Here is a 26,721-nt window from a genome sequence, read left to right on the forward strand (position 1 = left end):
GCAGCAGCCACCCCTCCTGCAGTACCTTTATTGTACCTCTTTTACCATGCTCAACATTTTATTCCCTTTACACCTCTCAGCCTTTCCCGTGCTGCTCTTTTTTCCAAGCAACGCAGCCACGACGGTCCCTCGGTGCAGCTCTTTTACTGACACGGGGAAGCGACCACTCCTGCTGCAGTACCTTTACAATATTTCTTAGACCACTCTCAATATTTTATTCCGCTCACACTTCTCAGCCTTTCCCGTGCTGCTCTTTTGAACCAGCAGCGCTGCCCCAACGGTCCCGCGGTGCAGCTCTTTTACTGACACGGGGCAGCGGCCACACCTGCTGCAGTACCTTTATTGTACCTCTTTTACCATGCTCAGCGTTTTATTCCCTTTACACTTCTCAGCATTTCCGGGCCCCTTTTTTACCAGCAGCGCTGCCCCGACGGTCCCGCGGTGCAGCTCTTTTAGTGACACGGGGCAGCGACCACTCCTGCTGCACTACCTTTATTGTACCTCTTTTACCATGCTCAGCATTTTATTCCCTTTACACTTCCCAGCCTTTCCCGTGCTGCTCTTTTTAACCAGCAGCGCTGCCCCGACGGTCCCTCGGTGCAGCTCTTTTACTGACGCGGGGCAGCGGCCATTCCTGCTGCAGTACCTTTACAATATTTCTTAGACCACTCTCAATATTTTATTCCGCTCACATTTCGCAGCCTTTCCCTTTCTATTCCTTTTAACCAGCAGCGCCGCCCCGAAGGTCCCGCGGTGCAGCTCTTTTAGTGACACGGGGCAGCGACCACTCCTGCTGCAGTACCTTTACAATATTTCTTAGACCACTCTCAATATTTTATTCCGCTCACACTTCCCACCCTTTCCCGTGCTGCTCTTTTGAACCAGAAGTGCTGCCCCGAAGGTCCCGCAGTGCAGCTCTTTTAGTGACACGGGGCAGCAGCCACCCCTCCTGCAGTACCTTTATTGTACCTCTTTTACCATGCTCAGCATTTTATTCCCTTTACACCTCTCAGCCTTTCCCGTGCTGCTCTTTTTTCCAAGAAGCGCTGCCCCGACGGTCTCGCGGTGCAGCTCTTTTACTGACACGGGGCTGCGGCCACCCCTCCTGCAGTACCTTTATTGTACCTCTTTTACCATGCTCAGCATTTTATTCCCTTTACACTTCCCAGCCTTTCCCGTACTGCTCTTTTGAACCAGCAGCGCTGCCCCGACGGTCCCGCGGTGCAGCTCTTTTAGTGACACGGGGCAGCGGCTACTCCTGCTGCAGTACCTTCACAATATTTCTTAGACCACTCTCAATATTTTATTCCGCTCACACTTCTCAGCCTTTCCCGTACTGCTCTTTTTAACCAGCAGCGCCGCCCCGACGGTCCCGCGGTGCAGCTCTTTTAGTGACACGGGGCAGGGGCGGAGAGCCCTCTAGGTGCGGCTCCTCTACGGCACTTTACCATGCTCTATTTTATTTCATTGGCACCTCGCGCGTTGCGCCGGGCGGCCCATTCGGGGACATGCGCCGGCTCCCACAGCGCCCCGCCCGCCGCCGCTCCCCGGGGGCCTCCCCGCTGCTCTCGGGAGATCGCACACCGCAGGCGGCCCAAGCCCCGTCTCGCCGACGGCACTCACCACCCACCGCCCGCCGCCGCGTTCTCCCGCTCCCTACCGGCACGAAGCGGCGCTGCCGATGACGGAGCCGATGCGCGGCTGCCACGCCGCTTTCCCCGCGCCTCAGGGCCGGCGCCTTCGGCCGCACAGGGCGGCGTCCCCGCACCCGGGCCAGCCCGCGCAGCTCCTGCCGCCGCCGCCGCCGCCCCCCGACTGAGGGGCCGCGACGCCGGCGCCCCCTTTTATACTCCGCACCCCCTTTTCCCGCCACTGCCGCGGTGGGCTCCCCCCGCTTCAAAACCGCCCAGAAGCGCCCGAGGCGGGATATCCCCCGCGCCGGAATCCCTCCTGTCCTGGAAAAGGGAAGCTAAAGAAAAAAAAAAAAGGACTCCGAGCTTTCCACGAATGTCCCAAAAAACGTAGCCGCTGTGAGGGGCTTCGAGCTTTGCCTGGTCCCTCAGGAAACGGCGCTTTCCATTGGCTGCCGGAGTAGCCAGGGCTCCTATTGGCTGCCGCACGCTGCAATGCTTCCGATTGGCTGCTGCCCGATCCGCAGCCCCCGGGCAGCTGCTGCTGGGGGTCTCGCCAGGCGGGCTGCAGCCGGAGCAGGACACACCGCAACGCCAGCAGGCGTCCAGCGGTGCTCGGTGTTTGTCGGCGTTTGCAGTTCAGACAGACAAATTGAATCCAAATTGCCGGCGATTTCCACCACCTGCTATTTCTCCTCTGTTTTCCTGGATGGATTTGACAGCGCTTTCTTTCCCCCCACAGAGTTGGAAAGCAAAATGCTCAGCTGCCTCTTGGCCATCTCCGCTTCCTTCCACAGCTCCAGCCTTGTCCCTCTTTCTCTCCCCTTTACTTTGCACCAGGTTCTCCCTCCTCCTTTCCCAGGCAGGTCGCAGCAGAGACATTTCACCCACCGGCACCACCTGCTTCCTCTTACTCCGTCCCAGTTTGCCCACTTTGAACTACTGTAGCCGCCTGCCCACGGAGCCGGACCCGCCGCGCGCCTGGGTAATGGTGGCGTGAAATATCGCAGGGATTATTGGGGTGGGCTGGGCCTGGCCAGGTGCCTGGTGGCAGCAAAACCGCTCTGTCCCTCTCCTCCTCACCCTGGGCAGGGAACAGAACACATCAGGAAAGACTTGAGGATCGGGAAAAGGGCCTAGACAGGTCACTCACGGGTCACTGGAGTAAGAGACACGACTGGCGGGAATAAATTGAATTTCTTGTCAAACAAATCAGAGCAAGAGAATGAGAGGTAAACCTGCAGGGGTTCAAGCCTAGGAACGAGGACTTTTTCCTTGGCAGCTCGCAGCTGCACGAGGGGGATAAAGGATCCCCCAGGGCCCCCGAGCAGCGGCTCTGCCCCCCTCAATGGGGATGTGTCCAGACCCACCGGTCCATCCCGGGCTTTGGGGGGCAAGAGTGGAGCAGGCGCTGAGCTACTCCATGGAGCTTCCAGCCCCTGTTTGATCTGTCGGGGCGTGACACAGTCACTGCTGGGTGTCTGTCGGAGCTCGGTGTCTGTCGGAGTTTGCAATACCGACAGATAAATTGAGTCCAAACCGGCAGCGCCAGCTCATCTTTACTGTTCTTTTTCAATTTCTTAATGAATTAAGGGAAAACTCCCTTTACTCACCATTTCAAAGCCTTGAATCAAGGGGAAAACGGAGGTTCCCTCTCAATTTAGACCCGTAATTGATGCATAAGGAGGGTCTCCCCTAAATTTAAACCCAAATAAAAAGTGAATCAAGGGGGAGTTTTGCTCAATTTAGCCTCCTAAAATGAGGGGAAATGCAGCTCCCTCTTCAACTTCCCTCAAGAAACACCATTTTGGGGTCTTTTGGACACATTTTTCCTCTATGAAGGTCCCTTCAAATGAGGGTCCCCCCACGATGGAACTCTTATAATGGCACATAAAGAGGTTCTTCTCAAGGGAAGCCCTTTAAAACCAGGGACGGTGGTGTTTTGCCCTCAATTTTAACCTTAAGATGATGAAAATGGGGCGGTTTTCCTCAATTCAAATCCATCAAACAGCACCATAAAGGCTTTCTTCTTCCATTTAGATACGAAAATAATGGAAAACAGTGATTCCCTGCCAACTGAGATACAAAATCATGAAAACGTGTGTTCCTTCAATTGAGACCTTCCAAATCGTAGATGAAGTGGGATCCTCCTAAGTTCAAACACAATTACAGAAACTGTTTTCTCCTCCATTTAAATCCTTTTTCTTCTCGTACTCCCCCCCCCCCCCACCCCCCCCCCAACTTATTTTTTGGCGGGGGGGGGGGGGGGCACTGGGAGCACTTCCTCCTCCTCACTGGTCGCACTTGGGGCTGCTGCACGTTGGAGAGTGGTGGGAAGTTTCCTCCCAGTTCCCTCCCAGTGTTCCCAGTATCTCTTCCAGTGCTCCCACTGGCAGAACACTGGGGGACACTGCATGGTCTGATGATGGGGGGGTGCATTGTCGAGGATCACAGAGGGGCCCGGGGGGTCCCGGGCATCCTTGGGGGGGGTTCCAGGTTCAGCAGTAGGATTTTTCTGACTATGAGTGAGCTGTGTGGCCTTTGGAGGTGTCCCTTCCTCTCCTGCTCACAACAGAGCAGCTCAGAGGTGATTTGGCTCCTGAGCGTTTCAATTTAGGCCCCCAAAGAGAGGAGGAGCTGCTGCCCACATTACACCTTACAGCTCTGCCAAGGGGCATCTAACCCCATGTGTGCTCAGGAGGTGGGGATGAAAACCCCAAATCCCATCTCCACCTCCCTCTGCAGTGCTTTAAGGGGTTCCTCTAGTCTGGAAAACCAGTCCCATAACTACAGTAAACCCAGAGTCTCCTGAGTGAGAAACCACGTACTTGTAATTCCTCTGCAATAGCCTCATCCCACCTCCAGCAGCCCCTGGGAAGTTGCAGGCAAGAACACCTAACCTGGTAAGCAACTCGATTTCTTGGCAGATTTCCAGGGCAATGCAAAAACATTTCAAAGTATTTTTTCAAAACATCTGCTTATTGTCCTTTAATGCAAAATAGTGATTCCATACCAGTCCTAAGAAGAACAGGCCCAGAGAAGACCTTGCTCTCTACAACTCCCTGACAGGAGGGTGTAGCCAGGTGAGGATTGGCTGCTTCTCCCAGGCAACCAGGAACAGGACAAGAGGAAATGGCCTCAAGCCGCACCAGGGTTGGACATCAAGAGGACTTTCTTCCTGGAAAGGGTGGTCAGGCCTTGGCAGGGGCTGCCCAGGGAGGTTTGGAGTCCCCGTTCCTGGAGGTGTCCGAGGAACACCTGGCACTCAGTGCTCTGGGCTGGGTGACAAGGTAGGGATTGGGCACACGTTGGACTCGATGACCTTAGAGGGCTTTTCCCACCTCAGTGGTTCTATGATTCTCATTATTCCAAATCCATTTGCAAAAGCTCTCACACCTCTAGTCACACCTTAGCAGGTGTGTAGGCCCAAGCTCATACATTTGAGAGATTTACTGCCTCCAGTGGGATCTACACCGCAATTTCAGGGAGAGGCAAGACTTCAGCCGTTACGAGAGAAAACTTTGCAAAAGCATTCCCTGGAGAGACATCCTGAAGGAAGGTGTCTCCCCCTCTTCTGACCATAGAGGGAGCTGAGTGTCCAGTGTTAATTCTAAAACTTTCAAGCTCCAAGTCTGACTCCCAGAAATTTTATTGGCCCCACTTCCCAGCACAATACTCAGACCTCACACGTCGAGGAAAAAAGCAGTGCAGATTAAATAATTAACGCTTCTGGGTACTGTTCTCCCTCTAAACTACACACAATCTCCTGCTCTTGCTAGCAGGAGAAATCTGACAGGGATATACTTCATCATTCTGCCAAGGCTTTGTCAAACACCTCAGCTCCTGCACTTCAGGGAATAAGAAGTGGCTTATAAGAAGTGACTTTTATGTCAGTGAGCATGTTATTATGGATTAATCTCGCACTGGAAAACAGTCTTCATACTCTACTGCATCACCCAAAGAGTTTGGAGGCTGCTGCCTAGTGAGCTCCTGAGTTGTATCTTCCTTGTCAATCTTATCAGCCCCTTGTTTGATTGTAAAAACGTAAACAAAATGCAGCAAGCGTTGGCCCAACGGCTCAGGACTTGCATATCTCTTCCAAAGAGAGGGAGAAAAAAGAGTGTTTCTCCCAAATCACAGAGTTTAAAAGTTCATGTTATCTACATAAATTTTTAAAAGAAAAAGAGGAACAGTAAAATATCAGTTACTGTGCCAGTGGTGCTCCACTCTATTTCTGTTCTCTTCTTCCACTTGTAGCATCTCTAAGAATACTTTAAAACCAGCCAACCAACCAAAACAACAACAAAAAGCCAACGTTGAATTGAAGCTGAACAAGAAGCAATCTGGCTGCTGGCTTGTGAGCACTCCACTGCCTGAGTTCCAGTAAGGGAGTTTATCCTCTCCACAGTTTTGAGCCAGATCCCAAAGTACTGAGCATCAGCTTTTAGCTTTTTAAAGAATTTAACTGTAAGAAAAGCTGCTGGGGAGGGCCACGCTCCAGGCACATCCATGGGATTTCACCTGTGCAGCTCCCTAAGCTGAACTTGTGTCTTTTCCTCTACCTTGCTGGGCTTAGCTCATGCATTTCTTGAGGGGAAGGCCCTGCACTGATCAAAGCATGTACTGACCTCAGATAAACAGCTTCTGTCAGTGTGGATCTATCCTAAATGGACCATTCCCCAAAGTAATTCAAGTGCCTGAATTTCACTTACTCAAAACTGCTTTTAAAGAAACAGGGTTTAACACACTCCGTTTCTAAGCAACTACTGGGCAGCGCTCCTTCACTCCCTGTCAGTGTTATTCTTTGACCCTTGGAGAAAGGCTTTAAAGCAACAAAGGGCTTGTTAAGCACCAATAATTTACTCAGTCAAGAATTCAAATCAATAGCAAGGGCAGAGCCTGACTTCAAAACCTATTTTAAACCAGAATTTAAAAGCAGTTGCATTGCCAATTGACAAGATTAGAAAGGTTTCCTTAGTAGTTGTGATTACAAAGTAATGAACTGTGCATGGAGCAGGTGGGGGGCAGGGGGGAAGACGGGAGAAACCTTCATTTGCACTGTGGGTTTTTATCCATCATGGTCACATCTCAAGGACCTGCAGAAACCAGTCTAATCTCAAAAAAGGAAAAACTTCCTGGATATTTTTCATTTCAGCAAGAGCCTAAGGAAGCCCTCAGCAGCAGGAGATTGGAATAACTGCAATCCCTTGAGCAAAGGGAGCAGGGTGTGCTCCTCAAAGCCAGACCTTCATCCACAGCACCCAGAAGGTAGCAAAACAAGGATACAACAAAGCCTTAAGTGGGGAATGGGTTATCAAGGGTTTTATAAGGAAAGAACGAGGTCTGAAAAACAGGACCTGGAGGGTGAGAGAGGAAAGAAATAGCGAGATAGCTGAGGCCTCTTGGGAAAAAAAAAAAAGGGGAAAAGGTTGGGATTAAATTCTAACTCAGCTGGAGCTAATCTTAAATGTAATAAGGGGAAATGGCAGCAAGAGGAGACTTCTTTATAGCAGCAAAGTACTGGGATAAATTCACTATAGAAACTGAGAAATCTTTAGCAGCAGCAGCTCTCTGCAAAGAGGTCAGGCATCCATTCCTCATGGCAAAGCAGGGCACAGGGAATTGGGCCAGATAACCTCCCCAGATTGATCCCAGCCCTAATTTCAAAAAATTGCACAAAAATGTAATTGTGCATTAACACAGCAAAGTCTTCTTTCCAGCTTATCAGGCTTTGAGATGCCTTAGATTGAGATGCAAACCCAGCTCCTATCACTGTGCTGTGCTCGGACTCTCCCCCCCTTTCCCCTACCCAATCTCCTCAGCAACCAACAGCTCGCAAGGAGCCGGCACCCCTGCAATTTCACACTCAGCATCTCTTCCAAGCTCAACAGGTGAACAAACAGGTACTCCAACACCTCCTTCCTTTGTACTTCGGGCAGCACAGACCCACTGGAAGAAAGTGGAATCCAAGGGCAGATGTAAACATGGGACTCCCGCTTGCCACTGTCTCCACCCGTTCTCCAGCTCAGCCCTGGGCTGGGAAACAAAAGACAACAAACATTTAAAAAACATCCTTGAGGTGTCTTGAGGATGCCCAGGCCTAGAAGAAAGGCCTTCCCATCACCCTCTTGGCCTTTTCCCACTCTGAGGAACTGTGGAAATGCACATCCACACCCAAGCTGGACAGCCTGGGATGTTTTCTGCACACCAAACGCCACAGTCCTGAGCACCAGGAGCCTGAAGATGCCCTGGATTGCAATTCACAGCCTCAGTGAACCCTGCACAGGACAGCCAAGTCGTTTGTGTGCAGAAGAAATAAAAGTTGCTATTTTTAGTAGTTAAAATACTCGTGGGAGTTATTGGCTGCTTACACCCGTGGGCTTCATAGGGCCTCCCATACTTACGGATTTATCAGAAGAAGCAGTTTCAAGTTCCTTCCTTTTGGAGCCCAACTCCAAATGGGAAACTTCTCACGAGTGCTCCTGAGAGAGTCAAGTGGAACTTCAGGAGCTCAGGAAAGCGACTCCCTCCCCTGAGTCCTGTCTCACCTGCCCGAGCACCCGGTGCTTTTATACCACCTCTCTCCCTGCTTTCCACGTTCATTTAAATGTAAGAAACCTGCACGTTCTCGCTCCAGCACCAGCCGCGTTTTCCCTGCGCCCGCACGCTGCCGCCCCTGCTCAGGCGCTGCTCCCCTCGGTTGCGCTGCCCCTTGCCACGGGGCCGAGGTGGGACAAACTCCAGGTTTTGTTTCCCAGGAAAGGCTCTGCAGGGAGGTCCCGCCGTGCCGCCCGCAAGCCCCGGCCCCAGCCCCGCAGCTCCTCCCCGGCTCCGCGCCCGCGCCGGGACTGCCTTCGCCCCGCGCAGTCCCCGCCGCCCGCTCCCGCCCAGCTCTGCTCCGGGGCCGCCCCCCCTCGGGTCTTTTCCCGGCACACGCTGCGTCGCCGTTCTCCGCTCACTTTCCACCTCGCTGCAGCCACAGCAACAGCCGCCCATCTCCATTGTCACCACAACCCTCGCCCGCCGCTGCTGCAGCCGGGAACCGAACCCGGTGCTTCCAAGCCGCTCCCGGGCAGCGCCGGACGGTACCCACGGAGCAACAGCACCGGGCGGGTAAAGCCAGTGCGCATGCGCAGCGCTGCCCGGCTCCGCCCCGCCCTTTAACGCCACATGACGTAACCAGGCATAGCACTGCTCCTGCGCTTCCCTTCCCACAACACCGCGCATGCTCAGCATTGTTTCCATTTCTCCCTTAATGACCACACGACCAAGGGCTTCCCCAGGAAAGCTGTTTTGGACAAATCTCATCAAACTGTGCTGGGGGAGAACAAACACCACAAAAACTGGGATTTGCTGGCACAGGGCCTTGGACATCACACATCCTTCCCTGTTCTTGGGTAACAGAGTTATCAGAGATCTCCTGAGTAGCTACACCAGTAAAAAAGTGACTTTTCCAGCCCAGATGCAGCTGCATAAGCGTTCGGAGTGGCAAAATGAAAGGAATGTAAAAATCCCAGCATGGAGTGAGATGGTGCCGCCTCCTGCACCTGGGCCACCGTGGAACACTCCAGGCTGGGGGAAGAGGGGCTGGAAAACTGGGAAAGGCCCTGGGGGTGCTGGGGACAGCAGCTGGACACGAGCTGGGTGTGCCCAGGTGGGCAAAGCCAAGGGCACCTGGGCTGTGCCACCTTGGGGTGACAGCAGGGCCGGGGCAGTGCCCGTCCCTGTGCTGGCACTGCTGGGGCACCTCCAGTGCTGGGGGCAGCTCTGGGACAAGAGGGACACGGAGGGGCTGGAGCGAGTCCAGGGAAGGGAACAGAGCTGGGAAGGGGCTGGAGAGTTCCTGAGGGAGCTGGGAAAGGGGCTCAGGCTGGAGCAAAGGAGGCTCAGGGGGGACCTTGTGGCTCTGCACAACTCCCTGACAGGAGGTGGCAGCCGGGGGGGTCGGGCTGTGCTCCCAGGGAACAGGGACAGGAGGAGAGGGAACGGCCTCAGGCTGGGCCAGGGGAGGCTCAGGGTGGATATTGGGGAAATTCCTCCATGGAAAGGGCGCTCCGGCCTTGGCATAGCTGCCCAGGGAGGTTTGGAGTGCCCACCCCTGGGAGTGCTCCAACACCTGTGGCTGTGGCATGGGCGGACATGGTCAGCGGTGGCCGTGGTGGTGCTGGTTGCACTCAGTGATCTCTGAGGTCTTTTCCAACCTTGATTCCGCTCTCAAGTCAGCCCCACGGAGGAGCAGCACAAAAGGCACCCCCAGGCTGCGAGCGGAGGGTTCAGAACACGCTGAGGCAGCAGGAACGAAGCTCTGCAGGATGAAACTGAAAAGGGGAGAAATGCCGGGCTCTGTGAAAGGGAACAACTGAGAGAGCCACAAACGAGCCACCAAACTTCTCACAGGGGACACCACCAGCAGCACAGGTGTGAAAGGACTTCTTTTTGCCCCAGAATTGTGAATCCACAGCCCAAGCCACGTGCACACACTGCAGATGTGAAGTGTATTTTTACTGCCAGCAAGCACCTGGGAATAAAAAACCTCAGCCCCAAAGCTTGATGTCTAAACAGCAACACAGAAGTTCTAAACCAGCTGTCGAGAGAAACAAAACACAGCAAAAACAAAGCAGAAAGGGAGCAAAAACTTGTCACGCTGGCCGTGTTTCCGAGGGTGACAGGTTCTGCTGTGCTGGGAATGCAGCACCAAACACAAAAATCCTACTGCAACTCCTGGATCCCACAGCAGGAAGGAGATGGAGAGTCCCAGTGGGAATCAGGGATGTAGGACTCGGCTGTGCTGCCATCACTCCCTCAGGAATAGCCAGGTTTAGCTCATTCTGTCTGCCCAGAGAGGGGGGATCTGCTCCTGGATCCCCTGGAATGTTCCAGGCCAGGCTGGACATTGGGGCTGGGAGCAGCCCGGGACAGTGGGAGGTGTCCCTGCCCGTGACAGCGCTGGCACTGAATGAGCTTTAAGGTCCTTCCAAGCCCAAATCGTTCTGTGAGTCTTAAGAGCCCTGAAATTCTCATGACAGAGGTGGAACTGCAAGAGCTTAAGGTCCCTTCCCAAAAAAAACCCCATTGCACGACTCTGCAGCTTCTGGAGCCCTGGGTCAATGGAAATGCAGTTTCAGAGGAGCTCCGAGGAGATGGGTGTTTTGGGGAGAGCAGAGTGGCTGGAACAGAGGAACAGGAACAGTCTCCTCGAGCAAGCCCTTGTGTCTCAGGGAGCAGGATCGGCTCGCTCCTAACGCACCTGGTGACTCCCAGAGCGGGGGATGGAAATGCAGCCCTGGTCCGAAAGAAACCCTGCCAGGGAAGGCGGGCTGGGATTGTGAGCTGGCTGCGGGAGCTCGCTGTTAAAGGCGATCTTTTCTTAAACTTTCCTTCAAATTTTACAAATAGCGAACCTCGTGTTTCACAATTTGGTGGCCCGTACGGGGATAAAGGCTCAGCTCTGGGATCTCCCGGGGAACCCAGAGCAGGGGGGTGCCCCCGCCCACTTTTGGCGGCCTCGCTTTGTGTTTCCCGGCGGGGTCAGGGGGCTTTGCAGTCAAACACCCGGAGGGCAAGAGAGGAGACAAAGCAACAAGAAAGGAAAGAAAAGGCTCCCTGAGGTACCACGGTAATTAAACACGTAAAATCGTGTGCACCAAGACTCCGAGAAAAGTGAGTATTTTTTCTTTCCTCTTTTTGGGGGGATAAGGGGGATGAAAGTGTGTGCATGAGACGCGGGCTGGTTACCCCAGAGCTGCGAAGCGAGTGTGGAGCCTCTGAGGCTGCGGCTCTGCTCTGCCGCGAGGGAAGCAGTCAGTAAAGAGGCGAAGCCAAAGATAAAAGGAGTGAGAGAAGCCCCGGGTTAACTGGGACGGGCTTTCAGGGAAGGGATTGGAGTCCTTGAAGGAGGGGAGTCAAGAATTTCCTAGTATTGGATCCAAGAAATTTAGGGTTTAAGACTGCTGGATTGAGGGTTCAAAAATTCGAGACATCCGGGCTTAATTCTGCTAAATGGAGGGTTAGTTCCGAGACATTTGGGTTTTGAGGCTGCTGGATTGAGAGTTTAAAAAAAAAATTAAAAAAAAAAAATCAAGAAATCCAGGCTTAATTCTGTCAAATTGAGGATTACTTCAAGAAACCTGGAATTTTGGGCCCAGGGGTGAGCATCAGCCAACAATTTGAAATTAAAAGGTACCTAAGCCTTGTGTGGTTGTGACTGATAACACTTGAGAAAGAGAAGTTGGAACAATAAAAAGGAGTGAGTGAGAATGAATGAGAATGTATGTGATAGAAATGCTAAGCCTTGAAATAGAACTTTATTTTCTGGGAGGAGGCATATTTTATTAAGAGGAGGGAACTGTTATATTCTAGGAGAAGAAAGGGGAAAGAGGTGGTGAGGTTTGAAGAGTTGTTTTGTTGGTTTTTATTTAAAAGGTGGGAAACAAAGGCCTGGGAAAGATAGATAAGATTCTGAGAAAATGGGACATAAAACTAGTAAGCAAGAGTCAGGGAATAAAAAAGGGAATAGAGGCGTGCCAGCGGAAATAGCCCAGGAAAGCCCTTAGGGAGTTATGCTGGCTAACTGGAATACAAACCCAAGTACAAAGGAAACGAGCAAAGTCAAAATGATCCAGTTTTGTATGTTTGGTTGGGCCGAGAAGGAAATAAGATCCGACCGTGTCTTCTGGCCCAGACATGGCTCTTGAAGTCTGGATCTGTCACGCTTTACAAGTATTGGTAAATTCAAAAGAACTCGTTAACACAGAAGAAAGCAAGTACGCTTCATGCTGGGTGGGAAACAGAGTCTAAGGGAATAAGAATTTTAAAGTTGTCCGAGACCCAAGGAAAGAAGCAAAGGGAAAGCAAGAAAGAGAAGGGCTGGGAGCCCCTGGAAGCATCGCCCCCTCCATTCCCGCCTACCTCGCCCCAAGCCCAGGCTCCTGTGGCGCCGCTCGCAGCTGCAGCGCCGCTCCTGGAGCCCGAGGTCCCGCCTGTGCCGGCTCTCAGGCACCGCCCGCGGCTCCACCGCTTGTCCCAGCGGCGGCTACGCCGGTAGCCCCACTGTTCCCGCCGCCCCCCCCCCCAGCTCCAGCGGTAGCCCAGCCCGCCGCTTTGGGTGTCCCTGTGCCCGTCCCTAGCCCGGCTCTCCGCCCCACACCAGCCCAGCCTGCCGCTTTGGGTGTCCCTGTGCCCGTCCCTCCGCTCCACACCAGTCCAGCCCGCCGCTTTTGGGGCCCGCCCCGGCCCCGCCCCTGCCGGCGGCCCCAGTCCCGGCTCCGGCCCCGCTCCCGATGTCCGCGGCCGTTCCAGCAGCCCCTGCCCCCGCTGCGTTCTCTGCCGCGGCTCCATTGAACCCGGCTTCGGCCCCGCGGGCCGCGCTGGGCCCGCCGGCAGCTCGGCCTCCTGGCGCCGTGGCTGCTGCGGACCCGTGCAGAGGCTCCACGCCAGCCTCTGGTACCGGCCCCAAGAGCTGGTGCACTTGGCGGTGGCGGCAGCAGCCTCCGCTTTTGCTCCCCCGCTCCTGGAGGAATCGGCCTCCGAGAGGATTCCCACCTCCTACCCCCCCCTCCCTCCCTCCCTCGCCTGCACCGTTCCCCTGGCACCGACCGCTTCTGCTGCTCCTCTGAAAGGAGAAGCAAAACGCCAAAATTCCATCTCGAGGAACGAGCCCTTGCAGAAGGAAATAATATCTGGAGACGGTTCTTCCAGATGTGTCCAAGGAAAAAGAATGTCAGGGTAGGCTTTAGTTGATGGGGGGACTATGCACACTGGAAGGTTTAGCACACAAGAAGGGAAATACATCTACTGATTCAAGGTACGCTTTTGGAGGGGTGCACGCCTTTGGGAAAATCTGGGAAGAAAGGGGATTGCTTGGTTCAGAGGGAAAGGGGCTCATGCATGGGAGACTTGTTTTGGAGGTTTTAGAGGCATTGGGATTGCCTGAAGAGAGAGCTGTGGTACATAGGGGGGGGACAGCGGGGGGATGGCCTCAGAGATGGGAGGAGGGAGTTTGGCAGATCGGGGGGGCTGAGGATGCTGCAGAGAATGGGATAAAAAGAGTTGTGTTAATTTTGGCCTCGAAGAGCGAAAAATTGGAGACTCCAAAATTCAGTGAAACAGAGGGATCAGGGCTTATGCTGCCCTGGAATGACAAAGAACTTCTTCCTCAGCCCCCTAGAGAGCCCTCCAAAAGCCAAAGTGCAGCAGGGAAGGAAGGAAAGGCACCTGCTGGGGACAGCACAGGTCCAGCTGCTCATGGGGACTGGGAATGAGTCCAGAGCTAAAAGCACCTTCCCAGGCTGGAGGGGCTTGCCTAAAACACCACCTCTGGGAAGCAAAGGGCTATGGAAGAAATGGAGTGGGAATTTACAATAATAATCATAATGTATTGGGGAAAGAGCAACAACAGAAGCAACAATCATTCCAAGGGAGCAGGAGGGATGCTGAGCTTTAAACAAGGTTTGAGTGAGGCAGCAGCTCCTGGGAGGTCTAACCCACAGCTCCAGGTCTGCGCTTCCAGGAGCACTGCAAGCTCCTACTGCCCAGTCCCTGGCTTTGCCTCCTGCCAGTACTTGGCACCTCGGGCACGGTTGGGTGTGAGTGCTGCAGTGCTGCTGCCCTGAGGGAGTGGGAAAATGGCCACTAAACCCCTTCCCACTGGGCTGGCTCCGAGCTCTGGCTGGGGAAAACATTTGGCACCCCTAGCATTTCAATGCAATCAGTTTCCATCACTTTGAAGATGCACTGAATAAACCCAGGGCACATAAGTAAACCTCTCCCCATAAGGACAGCCCCAGGGAATACGCAATTATTCCTATGCCTGGCCAAACAAACCAGCAGCCAGGTTTTGGGGAGAGACTTCAGACTCTTATCTCCTTCCCTGGCTGTGAAACACTTGCAGAGGCTTTGGAGTTCATACAAGCTTGTCAGGATTTGGATACTTCATTTAAATTCCATTCAGATACTGGAATAGAAGTGTCCTAAAGGCACCTCCACTCAGACTTTAATTTTAAGCCCTCTACCACCAAAGAATTTAGATGTTCTTTTCTTAGGAACACCCCACCTCTGCTTCTTTAGGTGTCTCCATGTGGGACATAAATTAAATGTGGACAAATTTTAGAATGCAGCTTCCAAGTCAAGTTACCTGCTAGGAAATTACTCCAGCTCTCTGGCACCTTGGGCTGTTTTAAACACAGCCTGGCCCTTCATGGCTGAGGCTCTGAGTTATTGCACAGGCATTCAGGGCTGACAGTTCCCTGCAGGGAGAGCTCAGCACATGTCCACAGAGGCAATCCCAGCATCTGCAAGAAAGAAAGAAGCAGCAAAAGGTTATTGCTTCTCTTTCAAAAGTTATTTCAAGTGCTCAAACCCAAACCAACCTTTGCTCTTGATTTTGGCTCCTTTGCAGACTGCCTCTGCCGTGGGGTTTTCTCCAGGAGAAGCCAAGGAATTGCTCATGGAAGGGTGCAGATTAAGTTATCCCAAGGGGAAGTAAAGAATAAATATCTCATTTTTCCATCAAAATGCTCATGCTCTTTCCTACAGATTATTTCAAGTTTTTCCCACAAGCTTTGCCCTACCCATCATCCCATTTTTACCCCAAAAAGTAATTTTCTCTATCCTCGAGAATGTCTCAGTGTCTATCTCCAAAATTTTCACTGTGTCTGTGCAAGTGACTACCTCAGTTTACCTCATGCTGTTCATTCTCTTCCCTGGGGATTGCTTCAGATTTTCCCTCCAAGCTGTCCCTGTTTGTCCACTTCTGATTTCTTCTTTTTTACAAGAAAGTATTCATTCACTACTCTGGAGACTAGCTCCAGTTTTACCCCCCAAAATTTCCCTAACATTCACTATTCATTGCCTGATTTTTACCTCAGTATGTTCATTCTCTCCCCCTAGAGATAACCTCAGATTTTACCCCCAGTATTTTCCCTACCTGCCCACTAACTATTTACTCTTTTTGACCTATAAACATTCTCTTTCTACCCTGGAGATTTCATCAAGTTTTACCCTGAAATACTTCACTATCTTTCCAGTACTGTCTCACTTTACCTCATGATGTACGCTCTCCCTGCCACACTTCACCCCAGATTTCACCTCCAAAATTATTGCTACTTGTCCACTACTTATTACCTGATTTTCACTTCAGTATGTCCATTCTCTGCCCAACAGGTCATTTTAATTTCTACCCCCCAAAACTTTTCCAACCTGTCACCTAGTGATTGCCTCAGTTTACCTCAAAAGTGTTGTCTCCCCTAGAGATTACCTCAGACTTGACCCCCAAATTTTTTCCCTGTCTGCAAGTTACTACCTCCATTTAACTTCAGTATGTTCATTCTCTGCACTAGAGACTCAAGTTTACTCTCAAAATCTCCCTGCCCCTCCAACACTGATTACTTCCTTTTTACCTCAAAAGATTGATTTCTTTTCTACCATGGAGATTACATCAAGTTTCACCCCCAGAATTTACTAATACTTCCACAACTGATTCACTCAGTTTACCTCAAAAAGTGTTCATTCCCTCACCTAGAAATGACCTTGTATTTTACCCCCAAAGGTTTCCCTACCTATGCACAACTGATTGCTATAGTTTACTTCAAAATCTTCATGCTCTCCACTACAGGTCACCTCGAGTTTACTTCAAAAGTTTTCCCTACCTGTCCATTACTGATTATCTCAATTTTTACCTCAAATAAGTCATTCTCTTCCTACAGACACCAGATAGCAAATCATACAAAGATCTAAAACTCTGCACAAGAAACAGCAGAAAGTTTTCCATGAATAACACAAGTTCCGTTTTTCCCTCCTCTGCCTAGGACTGCTACCAGGAGACAGGAGAGTTGTTATCAACACCCGAACCTCCCAAGCATTGTTATTTCTCAGAGAACTGGGCCAGCACTGAGCTACTCCCATGCGCCTGCAGGGCTCTGGGGAGGGGCAAGATGACGTCCCACTCCTGCCTGGAGAAATTTCACCCCCGTAAAAAGTCATTTCCCTTCTCTCTGACCCATGGCCAAAGCAGCTATGTAGAAATACATGGACTATTCATGGAAGGGATGATTCAGTTGTGGGAAAAACGCTAAAGAAAGACTATCACCCCAAATTTCAGGGTGAAAACACACTGCTTGTTAACAGGAGCACACAAACTCATTTAAACCAGAGAGGAAACTGCACACCAGGAAAAGAGCTGAAAGATATGCTCTGCCTTGATTGATAATTCCAAAGGAAATTCCCCACGGATCATAGGCAATTACCTATAATTTTACCTCCATAATCACTGGATTTCTGACTTGGGTTGCTGTGGAAGTGTTTCACAAATGCCTTGAGGGGTCAGGGGCTTGGTTGGATTCTTTGTGGTTAGTCCTGACAGGCCCAGGCCAAACCCACCCACCTGCATTGCTGCTCCACCCCAAATTTGCATGAAATACTGAGAACAGTTTATAAATACGCCCCTTCCCTGTCCTTCCTTACACAACCATGGAGCAAATATACTCTATCCGTTGTTCCCAAGAGCACCTCTCCAGCACAAATCCCAGTTTTCACAAACACAAACCAAACAGACCTAAGACAATTATTCCATCAGTGCCTGCAATTCTGAGCTCCCTGTTCCCTGCCACTCACACAGCAATCTCACCTCAGCCCAGAGACTCCCTGTCCCCAAAGGGAAACACAACCTGACGGGGCACAGCTCTGGCACCACATTTCCCCTTGTTCCTGGAAAGCCCTAGGTAAATCCAGTCCCTCAGACCTTGCATCCCTGAACACCAGGAGAGCTGGAATTTTACCCAGATCCCAGTGCCCTGCACAGCTGCACTGACACGAGCACAGGCTGATCTCTCCGCCCAGCACCATCCCTCATTTTCTTCCCATTGCTCCCCAAGCGGCCCCAAACCACCCCGTGTCTGTGCCGGAGCCAGGGCCTGCCCCGAGCCCAACCAGAGGCTGTCACCCAGCCCTGCACCAGCTGCCGCCCCTGGGAGAGCTGGGAATGCACTGAGAGCTCGGCTCCCCAGTCCTCAGACACACAAATAATGCCCAACCTGCCCCTCTGGGCACAGCCAAACACCACAACTCCATCATCCCCAAGGAACTCTGGCAGTTGCCTCTTCACCTCTGCTCTTTTCCAAAGGACACAGGTAGGACTGGGCTGTCAGAAATGGTATTCCCTAGGCAGTTCATCCCAGCAGAGAGGAGAAGAGGAACCCTGTGTCCCTCTGACTGACCCCATAGCATGGGCAGGACCAGCTGGGTTTTTCGTATTCTAAATTTTAAAATGAACTGAAGAACCTGAAAGGCAAAAAACGACACACGCATAAGGTTAGAGCCAGTCAACACACACACAGACAGACACACTCTCAGACACCCCTTCCTCAGCTTACACGCTGACTGCAGCCCTTACTAGAAACACTCCCCCCTAAAGAAGATGCTTTAACATCTTCTTCCATCTGCTGCTCCTTGATGTGGAACAGTAGATCCTGGGAAAATTGGTAGCATCAGTGACTATAGGGATCAAAATCTGCCTCGGGGACCTGCAAGACAGCATGAGGCAGTCTGCAAGTAGCTGACAGCTAGGAGTTATCCCCACACCAGGCCCATAAGCTTTCTACCCAAAAGCCCATAGACAAGAGATGAGAGTTTAAAACTGTTCAAACTAGCCATGACTGAATGTGCCAGGGCAGGGCAGCTCCAAGCATAAGCAGCACATGGACACCCAGTGCATCAAATATAAGCAGAGATGACACGAAGACTTGACATAACGCTTCAGAAGATAAATTCTTGAGACCAGGATGCTTTGAGGCGACAGAAGCTACGAAACTACTGCAGTGAGGAGGGTCTAGTACACTTCATATAGAAGTCCAAGGGAATGGCACATGAAAAAAAGATACTAGCAAAACTGAGAAGGAAGATGGATAGGAACACCTTGTGTACTTCTTCTGGTCTCAAAAAGCAAAACCATAAAGATGCCAGAATAAGCCCGATCCAGGAAAGTATGTAAGCGCTCCTGCTGCCAATAAGGCCCATAACGATGCCTGTAAAGCATTGAGACATCACAAAGCCCTATGACACTGAAGACAACGGACACAGACCACATAACATAGACATAAACTGAAACTGCCCAGCAGTTTTACCTGATGGACCCAAGATTCCTAGTGCAAGATGAGTCAGAGGCCGACGACGCCAAAGGAAAGAAGGCTCTATGGCAGTAGTACGTGACAGTGAAATATAAACTCCTTATGAGAAGTTAGTGCCAAAGCTGGTAAGAGGATGCTCAAGAAGCGCAGTAGGCCTAGAGAAGGAGGCAACGACTGCCAGGTGATACAAAGGGATCCCTAGAGAATGATTCTGCCGCCAAAGGCTGAAGTGACGTCACAAAACATGACCGACCAACAAATGGCCAAGATGCAAGATGCCCGCGTGCTATGTTCAAAAGTGCTCAGAAGCGTGGCTACACTGAAGAGTAGGCAAAATTTAGACCGTGGCAATCATGCCAGACCTGAAGGCAGGCTCCTCGGGTGAAAAGATGGACAATGACATCGAGACTCAAAATCCAATGATGCGAAGCTCACGAGAACATGGAGATGGGTTGGAACTGCCCGGCCCGGCAAAGGCTCGAGTGATGCTGAAGAGAAACCCTCTCTCCTGTAACTCCAAGGGGCCCGGCCCACTACAGCCCTCTCCTCTAAGCTAACTTCAAATTGCCTCCTGTGATTCCAAAGGTTTTTGCCTTCTCCCAACCAACAGTCCCCACACTTAGCTCTCCGAAGACCAGCAGACAAAATCCATCCTCGACAGAAAAGAATGCTTCAGCACCGTGGATTTCAATACATGGCCCACAGCCCACTTGGGCAGCTACAAAAGGTAGAGAATAATGACAAAATTCAGACTGTGATGACACGTCCCAGAAGTGACCCCTTGCACAATGCCCCTCTCCCTCATAATTGCCGAGGCTCATCGCTTACCGGCCGTTTCCAAACTTAGGCTCTGCACCTACTTGTGGTACCTAAGACAACAAAACAGAAACTGCGATTGTTGCCCTCCAGAAGAATAATGCACAGGCTCCCTCTGCACCACTGCCCCAGGCTCACCTCAAATCTTCATCTGACTCCGGAGGTGGCCCGGACGATACCTGCAAAGCCAAAAGGGACACGCTTTTGCATGCTGCCACGTACCTCTCACCTATCAGTCGCCCCACCTAAATGCCAACTCACCTGCTCGCCTCTGTCCCTTGGCATGCCCAGGGCAGCAGCAGCACCTGCAGAGAAGCAAAGCAAAAAAACATGCTGAGAGACTGAAACCACAGCCTCCCCGCTCCAACTCAAGTACACCACACCTATAGCTTAAGCTTGCACCCACCTGGCCTCCAGCATCCCAGGGCCGGGACACCTTCCCAGTGGACCACCTAAAATGCACAAACAAAAACAGATGCTTAGAGCTGCACCAGAAACTGATACCCAAGCAGTAACAACTCATTCTGTCCACCAGTCACCGCTCACCTCGCTCCATTGACCTTGACCACTGATATTCAGCATTACTTCCTACAAATAAAGATGAAGAACAAAGCTGTAACACAGTCACCATTTACACTTGCCCTGCAAAGACAAACGGTGACTGACCTTCCTGTGGGAACCACCTCACCTGGTATGGGGCACTCTGCCACAGATTCAATCCATCTGCATCTGAAAGAAAGTTATGACAAAAGTCAAAGTGCTGCATCATAACTTAGCAGCTCCAGACATCTTGTGTCAATCTAGAAATACCATCTTGAGTCCAACTAATCCCTACATTACAAATGTCAAGTCCCTAGGACTTATCCTATTACACCTACACCCAGGCTATGTAGCAGGGCAAAGCAGCCCCGGGCCAAACACACAGACACCCGTGACACAGGAGATGACAAACAAGGGGATGCAACAAGGAGAGGAAACTCTCAGCAAGAAGAATTACCAATGAGATGACCTAGATAAGGCCGATGAGGCTCAAAGAACTCTGGCAGGAAAAGACCCTAACAGAAGGACTTATGCCAAGAACCGCAAAGACGGATGCCCGAGAATCGTACGGTTGGAATCCTCTACCTATCCTCACATTCTCCCAAGTCCTAATCTGTTATAAGGGATTGTTGCGGTGCACAGCTGTCAATACAGCCCAGAACAAGACTGTAAAAGGTGTCTGACTCAATAGTGCTAAAGAGAGATGCGATTCCGATGCATGTCCGAGCTTGCAAGTCAAAGGTTCAAGGGTACCAGCGTCGGGCCAAGGAATGCAAAGGAGCTGCTAAGGATGATGCCCAGCATTTCTGATAAGCCCCTCAAAGGGGTAAGGCAAAAGACATGTGACACAAGATGCCCAAAAGACACAGAACACACAATAGACAAGTGACACAACACACACCGGGACTGCTCTGCCCTCCACACATCAGCATTATGATCAAAAGCGAGGCTTTCCCTTTACGTGGCCTAAGGGGCCCTCTCGTGGACATCCCCATCTCCAAAGCTAATTCAAAAATCCCTCCCACCAAGTCCTGACCCAGCACCCCACTCTCATCCCCCTCCCTGAGGTGTAGCCCTCAACTTAGCTCTCAGATATCCAGGGATGCAAATCCTCATCAGGTGCAAAAGAAGGCCGCCTCATCATCTGGGAAGTTCCTGCCCTCAGAGGGCTGTTCTCTCTTAGTCTACTGCAATAAAGAAAACCAAACATCAGTGCCTGAACTCAGCAGCACATCAGCCAAAACCCGACAATTCCACTACTCACCGTCTCCTGAGAACGTCCCGGTCCTCAGCTCATACGCTGTGGCCGCACTCCAAGGCCGACGCCGCCGTCGCAGGGTATCCCTGGGTTAAGAGGGGACAAGGTGATGTGGCATTGCTGAAACTTGAGTGGACCCTCGCTCCTCCCTCCCTCCCCGACTCGCCGCAACTCCTCAGCCATTGCCAAAAGCTGCCCAGATGGCACCTTCAAACAGAAAAGGTACAGGCTTCATTGCAGAGCCCTGTAATACTTCTGGAAGGCTCACAGGGGCAGCTCAAGGGTGATAAACTGGCTCCATCAGCTGGTCCATGAGGGGGTTCAGCCCCTGCAGGCATAATACAAGTGGACCACCTAAAACACACAAATGGATGCTTAGACAATGCATGCTTTGAGCTGCCCCAGAATTTGGCACCCAAGCAATAACTGGTTGCGTCCACTGGTCACTGCTTACCTCACTCACTTGACCTTGACTGCTGATATCCAGGTTTACTTCCTAAAAATAAAGACAAAGAACAGCCCTGCAACATAACCAAAATGAAACACCACCCCTGAAAAGCTGAATCATGACCAACCTTCCCAGGGGAGAAGGGGCAAAACAAAGTGGAAAGGCACATGCCGATGTAGTGTCCAAAAGTGTTGCATTGCCAAGGTAGGTTCCACCTGGAAGCGCTCAACTGTGACCTCTTTCTGCAAGGGTGTCTGTCATGTTGGAGTAGCGATTTGAATGCTGCAGACCACCTGTAAAACACAAAAAAAATCAAAGGCTACTTATAGTTTCATCACTAATACAACAACTCCAGTAGCATCCACTTCTGTGCTGGAATCAATACTCATCCAGCTCATGGTCCCCCCGGTGCCAATACCCTGCTGTGCCAAGTGCCTCGCATCTTCAAAATGAAAATCCGAACAGTGAGGTAAACGTAGAGCCCAGAGTCAGGCCGTAGCTTGGACTTCAGGCACCGACCCACCTCGTTGCTGTGCTCCTCTGGTCTCCTCCATTCACATCAGGTTTACATGCTCTCCCTCTGCAAAAGAATTATTTGTCAAAGTTACCCAGCTTAGCCTTTCCCAAGTTCTCATTCCTCAAAGCAAACTGCCTAGGATCCCACAGTAGTGGGCCTTCGGACAAACTACTATGAAACTGCAAGACACCACTGCACCACTCCCATGTCTCCACTGAACACCACACAGACTGGCCACAGTCACTCCATCCGAGGCGTGGCTCAGGTGGCTGAGCAAAGCAAAAGGCTCCCTGTAAAGTCTCCTTTCTTCTCCACCTACCCCCCCGCCAGGACTACTCTACAGGGCAGAGCAATTCCAGGCTAGACACAAACTCAAACAACACATTATACTACAAGCAGTGTGACACGAGGATGATAAAAAAAGCTCTCGGCAAGAAGAACGATGGCAAGGACAGAGATGACGCCAAAAGAGACAACCGATGGTATGGCATTGGTGGATGAAGGGGGCTCTAAGGAGCAGAAGAAAAGACTGTAACAGTGACCTGTTCTAAGAACTGTCAGTCACAATGATCAAGATGGCTGTGAGAGACAATGCCACATTTAGAATGCTCCCATATCCTGACAATCTTACAAGCCCCAGGACATTACAGCTCACGGCTGGAAAGGATGGATGGCAGTACAGCCGGGAACAAGGCCTCAAAAGAGATCCGACTCAATGCTTTCAAGATGTGATTCCAAGATGTGGCCAAGCCCACTGGTAAAAGAACAAGTGATATTGGCATCCTACCGAGAAGTACGAAAGTTCAAGAAGCTAGAGATGATGGCCAATGCTTATGATAAGCCCCTTAAGGGTAAAAGGCAGAGAGATCTGATCCAAGGGAAGCCAAAGACACAGAACACACACCGGACAAGACAACACACACCGGAACTGCTCTGCGCTGCACACCCTACAGTTGCAGTCAAAAGTAGGGCTGCTCCCTTTAGCTTACCTAAGAAGCCCCTTGGAGAGCGTCCCTTTCCCCTACACTACTTTTTAAATCTCTCCCAGGAATTTCCAACCCACTACCCTGCTATCATCCCATCTCCAGGCCCTGGCCCCCAACTTAGCTTTCAGATGACCCGTGATGTGAATCCACACTGGATACAAAAGGAGTCCACCTCAGCCATCTCCAAAGGCACTGTGATCACCAGGTTGGCCTCTTAGTCAGCTATGACAAAGAAAACCAAAATCAATGCACCAGTGTAGTGGCATACAAGCCAAATCCCAACAAGTCAGCTACTAACTGGGAGCCTGCTCCCGCTCCCACTCATACTTGCAGTCCTTAACTTACCTATCAGAAGCCTCCATCTCCGATGTCATCTCTGACCCAGGGTAGCTCCCTCTTGCAGCACAATGAATCTGCTGAACAAATTTGAAGTGTCATACTTGACACAATCTGGAATTTCAGCAAGTTGCAATGCTTCTAAGAAAAACAAGGGAAAAAAAAATTACAAAAAGCACCAAGCACCTTATCAACCCTGAACACTCAATCCAAAAATCATGAACTATGCACTCAATGCTATCTTCTTCACAGTATCTTCAAAGCTTCTATTGCTTTAGATGCCAAAAATACCTGCTGAAAGAAAGCTGAAAAAACCTGAAAGACCTCCCTTCATGGAAATAAGAAGACACCCTTACCCGAAATAACCCCACAGAAGGAATGGGCCTCTTTTACCCAGGGCTGGGGTTAATATACCCCTGGCCGGGCCCGCCTCTCCTTCCCACAATGCCCGGGGAAAAGGGAGGAGGCAATTTTACCATAAGGGATAAAAGCACTGGGAGGAGCTGCAGCTGTTTGGCTGCTCTGACTTAAATTCCAGGTGAGTGAAGGGCTCTGTAGATGCCTTCTGTTTTGCTACAGCTGCATCCACTGAAAGGGTAAAAAAACTCCTTGTTTTGGCAGCGTAGACAGATGAGTTGCATGATTCCTTGTTAAGTTCTGTAATTGTTCATTAGTGACTATTGAGTCACAGGACTACGGAGGGTGGAGAAGAATAGTAATAATATACATGGTGTAACTCCTGTTGGGGTCTCTAATTAGGGCTGTATTCATTATAAATAAAACTGAAAAAATAATGGGCTCTCTGGCAGCAGGAGGGTTTTGTGAGTGCTGGGCTCGCTCCCTTGTGAGAGATTGGGTGCCAGTACCCAGCTAGAAGTGCCCTGAAGTACAGATTTAAATTCTTAAAATGCTGAAAAAGGGGGAGCTTCCTTCAATTGAACCCCTTAAAATGAGAGACTAGGGAGTGTTTGTCTCTACTTAAATAGATGCCATAGCAATAAATGGGTTCTCTCCTCTGAATCCCCTAAAATACTGGAAAAAGAGGGGGTTTCCTTACTTCAGGTCTCTCCAGTGATGGAAAAAGGGGGATTTCTCCCTCAATTCAAATCCTTATAAAGGAGGGACAACCGGGCTTTCCCCTCAATTTAAACCTTGGGATGATGAAAATGGGGGAGTTATGCTCAATTCCAACCAATAAAATAGCATTGTCAAGGTTTTCCCCTTCTATTTAAACTGGAGAATAATGGAAAATGGGGATTCCCTGTCAAGTGATACCCCTAAGAGCATGGAAAAGGCAGGGTTTCCTTCAAGTGATACCCTTAAAATTGCAGAGGAAGGGGATTCCCCCTTAATTTAAACACAGACAATTATGGAAAAGGAAGTTTTTTCCCTCCGTTTAAATCCCTTTTCTCCTCATAACCCCCCTTTTTTTCTGGGGGCACTGGGGAAGGGCTGCCAAGATGAAAGGGGAAAGTGGAATGTTTCCCTGGGACCCCACGTGCTGCCCTGCCTGCTCAGGTGCTGCCCCTTGGCACGAGGGGTTTTCCCTGGGCATTTTCTGGGAGCAGTGCTCTGTGCCCAGGTGCCTCCGGCTGCTCCCCAGCTCCTGCTGGATGCTCCGACCATTGTCCCTGGAGGGACACTCGGGATGCCCCCATTGCCCCTCTGGACCAGCAGCTCCCTGCACAGGTGTGCCCGGGGAACCCTCTGAGAGCGGCCTCTGGCAGGAGCCGCCCCCTCCTCATCCTGGCCTGTCACACCTGGGGCTGCTGCGCCTTGGAGCAGGGGCTGAGGAGGAGAAAGGTCCTGCTGGTCCTTCCCTGCCCTGCACAGCCCTTTGTGTGCCCCTGAAACACCGGGGTGCCGGGCTTTCCTTGCTGTGGGAGACTGGGTGGTCCTTTGATCCCAGACTCTGCTCTTCCCCGGGCACTGCACATGGACAGGGGGCAGAGATGGGCCCTCAGAGGAGCGGGGGCTGCTCCTCGCTCTCGGGGCGCCGCGGGCGCTGCGCAGCCTTCCCCTTTTACTTCCCAGTTCCTCATTTTGTGCCTCCTTTTCCCTTGGGGATGCGCCCGGGCCGCATTCCAGCGGCCGCCACGGCAACAGCACCTGCGGGCGGCGGGGTGGGCGGGGTTTTATCCACTGAAAACACACATTGTCATTAAAATCTGTTTCTTATCTAATAAACAAAAATCACTTTCCTAGAACTAATTTCCATGCATTCACCTCCTCCTGGAAGTCTTTTGATGGTCCTGCAGATTCATTAAGAGGGGTCTCTGCTGGTCATATTCACTGAATGCTTCAGTATTAAAGGTGACCTTGCCTTGAGCTATTTTCCTGGGCGTGCACTGTTGCGTCTTGTGACAGAACTGCCCCAGAACCACTGCAGGCCTCCTGATCTGTTCCAGCACCGGCTCCAGCCTCATTTCTTGCCCTGTGTGCACACATTTAAATCCTTTAATCTTTTTCACTACTTGGTCTTTCAGCAACATCGGGGAGCTGAAAATGTTTATTCTCTATGTTATTTCTCAATCCCCTGCTGAACAGCCCAACCCTCCCTCCTCCCTCTCCCACCCCACCATTCCCACCACCCTGATCCCCTGCACATCTCACTTCTCTCCACCAAACCCTTCCCGCTGAAGGCAGCTGCTGAGGAGCCGCTTGGTCCATCCCTGGATTCTCCAAGCACTGACTGCCCATCCACTCTGACCACAGCCGGGGCCACATCCCACCGCCTGCCCAGCGTCCATCCATGGCGGTGAGCTCCGTGTCCCCACCTTCTGCCTCACCCACCGAAGGAGATGATCCATGTGAGACAGATGTCACCGACGTGGCCATACACAGTGTGACACTGCTCATCTGTCTCTGTGGGCTGGCCGGGAACGGGGCTCTTCTGCCTCCTCAGATGGAAAGGGCATACTGCCAGCATCTTTAGCCTGGCTGTCACCGACTTCATCTTCCTCCTCTTTGCGGTCCCCTCTGCCCTGCTCTTCCTGCTGGAAGATGTGTCCTGCTCTCCTGTCATGCCCCTGAGGTACGTGAGATTCCTTTACCTGGTGTCAGCGTTCT

The 26,721-nt window shown here is 51.4% G+C and overlaps 3 long non-coding RNA genes across 5 annotated transcripts; 1 reads left to right on the forward strand and 2 right to left on the reverse strand.

The window, feature by feature from the left end:
* Positions 1-6,472: 6,472 nt before the first annotated feature.
* LOC125322742 lies at positions 6,473-9,140 on the reverse strand. The gene is made up of 2 exons (XR_007202196.1): positions 8,591-9,140; positions 6,473-7,667 (listed from the first exon to the last, which is right to left on the reverse strand). It is a non-coding gene; the product is annotated as an uncharacterized LOC125322742 (long non-coding RNA).
* Positions 9,141-9,589: 449 nt separating this feature from the next.
* On the reverse strand, positions 9,590-26,197 carry LOC125322740. 3 transcript variants are annotated; one of them, XR_007202195.1, is made up of 17 exons: positions 25,879-26,193; positions 23,662-23,793; positions 23,489-23,538; positions 22,337-22,393; positions 22,232-22,255; positions 21,941-22,106; positions 21,820-21,861; positions 21,634-21,693; positions 21,372-21,451; positions 20,256-21,294; positions 20,114-20,155; positions 19,974-20,019; positions 19,829-19,872; positions 19,706-19,746; positions 19,580-19,620; positions 17,731-19,469; positions 9,590-9,949 (listed from the first exon to the last, which is right to left on the reverse strand). It is a non-coding gene; the product is annotated as an uncharacterized LOC125322740 (long non-coding RNA). The 3 variants fall into 3 exon arrangements; XR_007202194.1 differs by lacking the exon at positions 21,820-21,861 and having other exon boundaries at positions 22,232-23,538; positions 25,879-26,194; XR_007202193.1 differs by lacking the exon at positions 9,590-9,949 and having other exon boundaries at positions 19,031-19,469; positions 22,232-23,538; positions 25,879-26,197.
* LOC125322743 lies at positions 13,110-15,149 on the forward strand. The gene is made up of 2 exons (XR_007202197.1): positions 13,110-13,434; positions 15,028-15,149. It is a non-coding gene; the product is annotated as an uncharacterized LOC125322743 (long non-coding RNA).
* Positions 26,198-26,721: the final 524 nt, after the last annotated feature.

This window comes from Corvus hawaiiensis, chromosome 3, assembly GCF_020740725.1.
Source record: "Corvus hawaiiensis isolate bCorHaw1 chromosome 3, bCorHaw1.pri.cur, whole genome shotgun sequence".
NCBI classification, from domain to species: domain Eukaryota; kingdom Metazoa; phylum Chordata; class Aves; order Passeriformes; family Corvidae; genus Corvus; species Corvus hawaiiensis.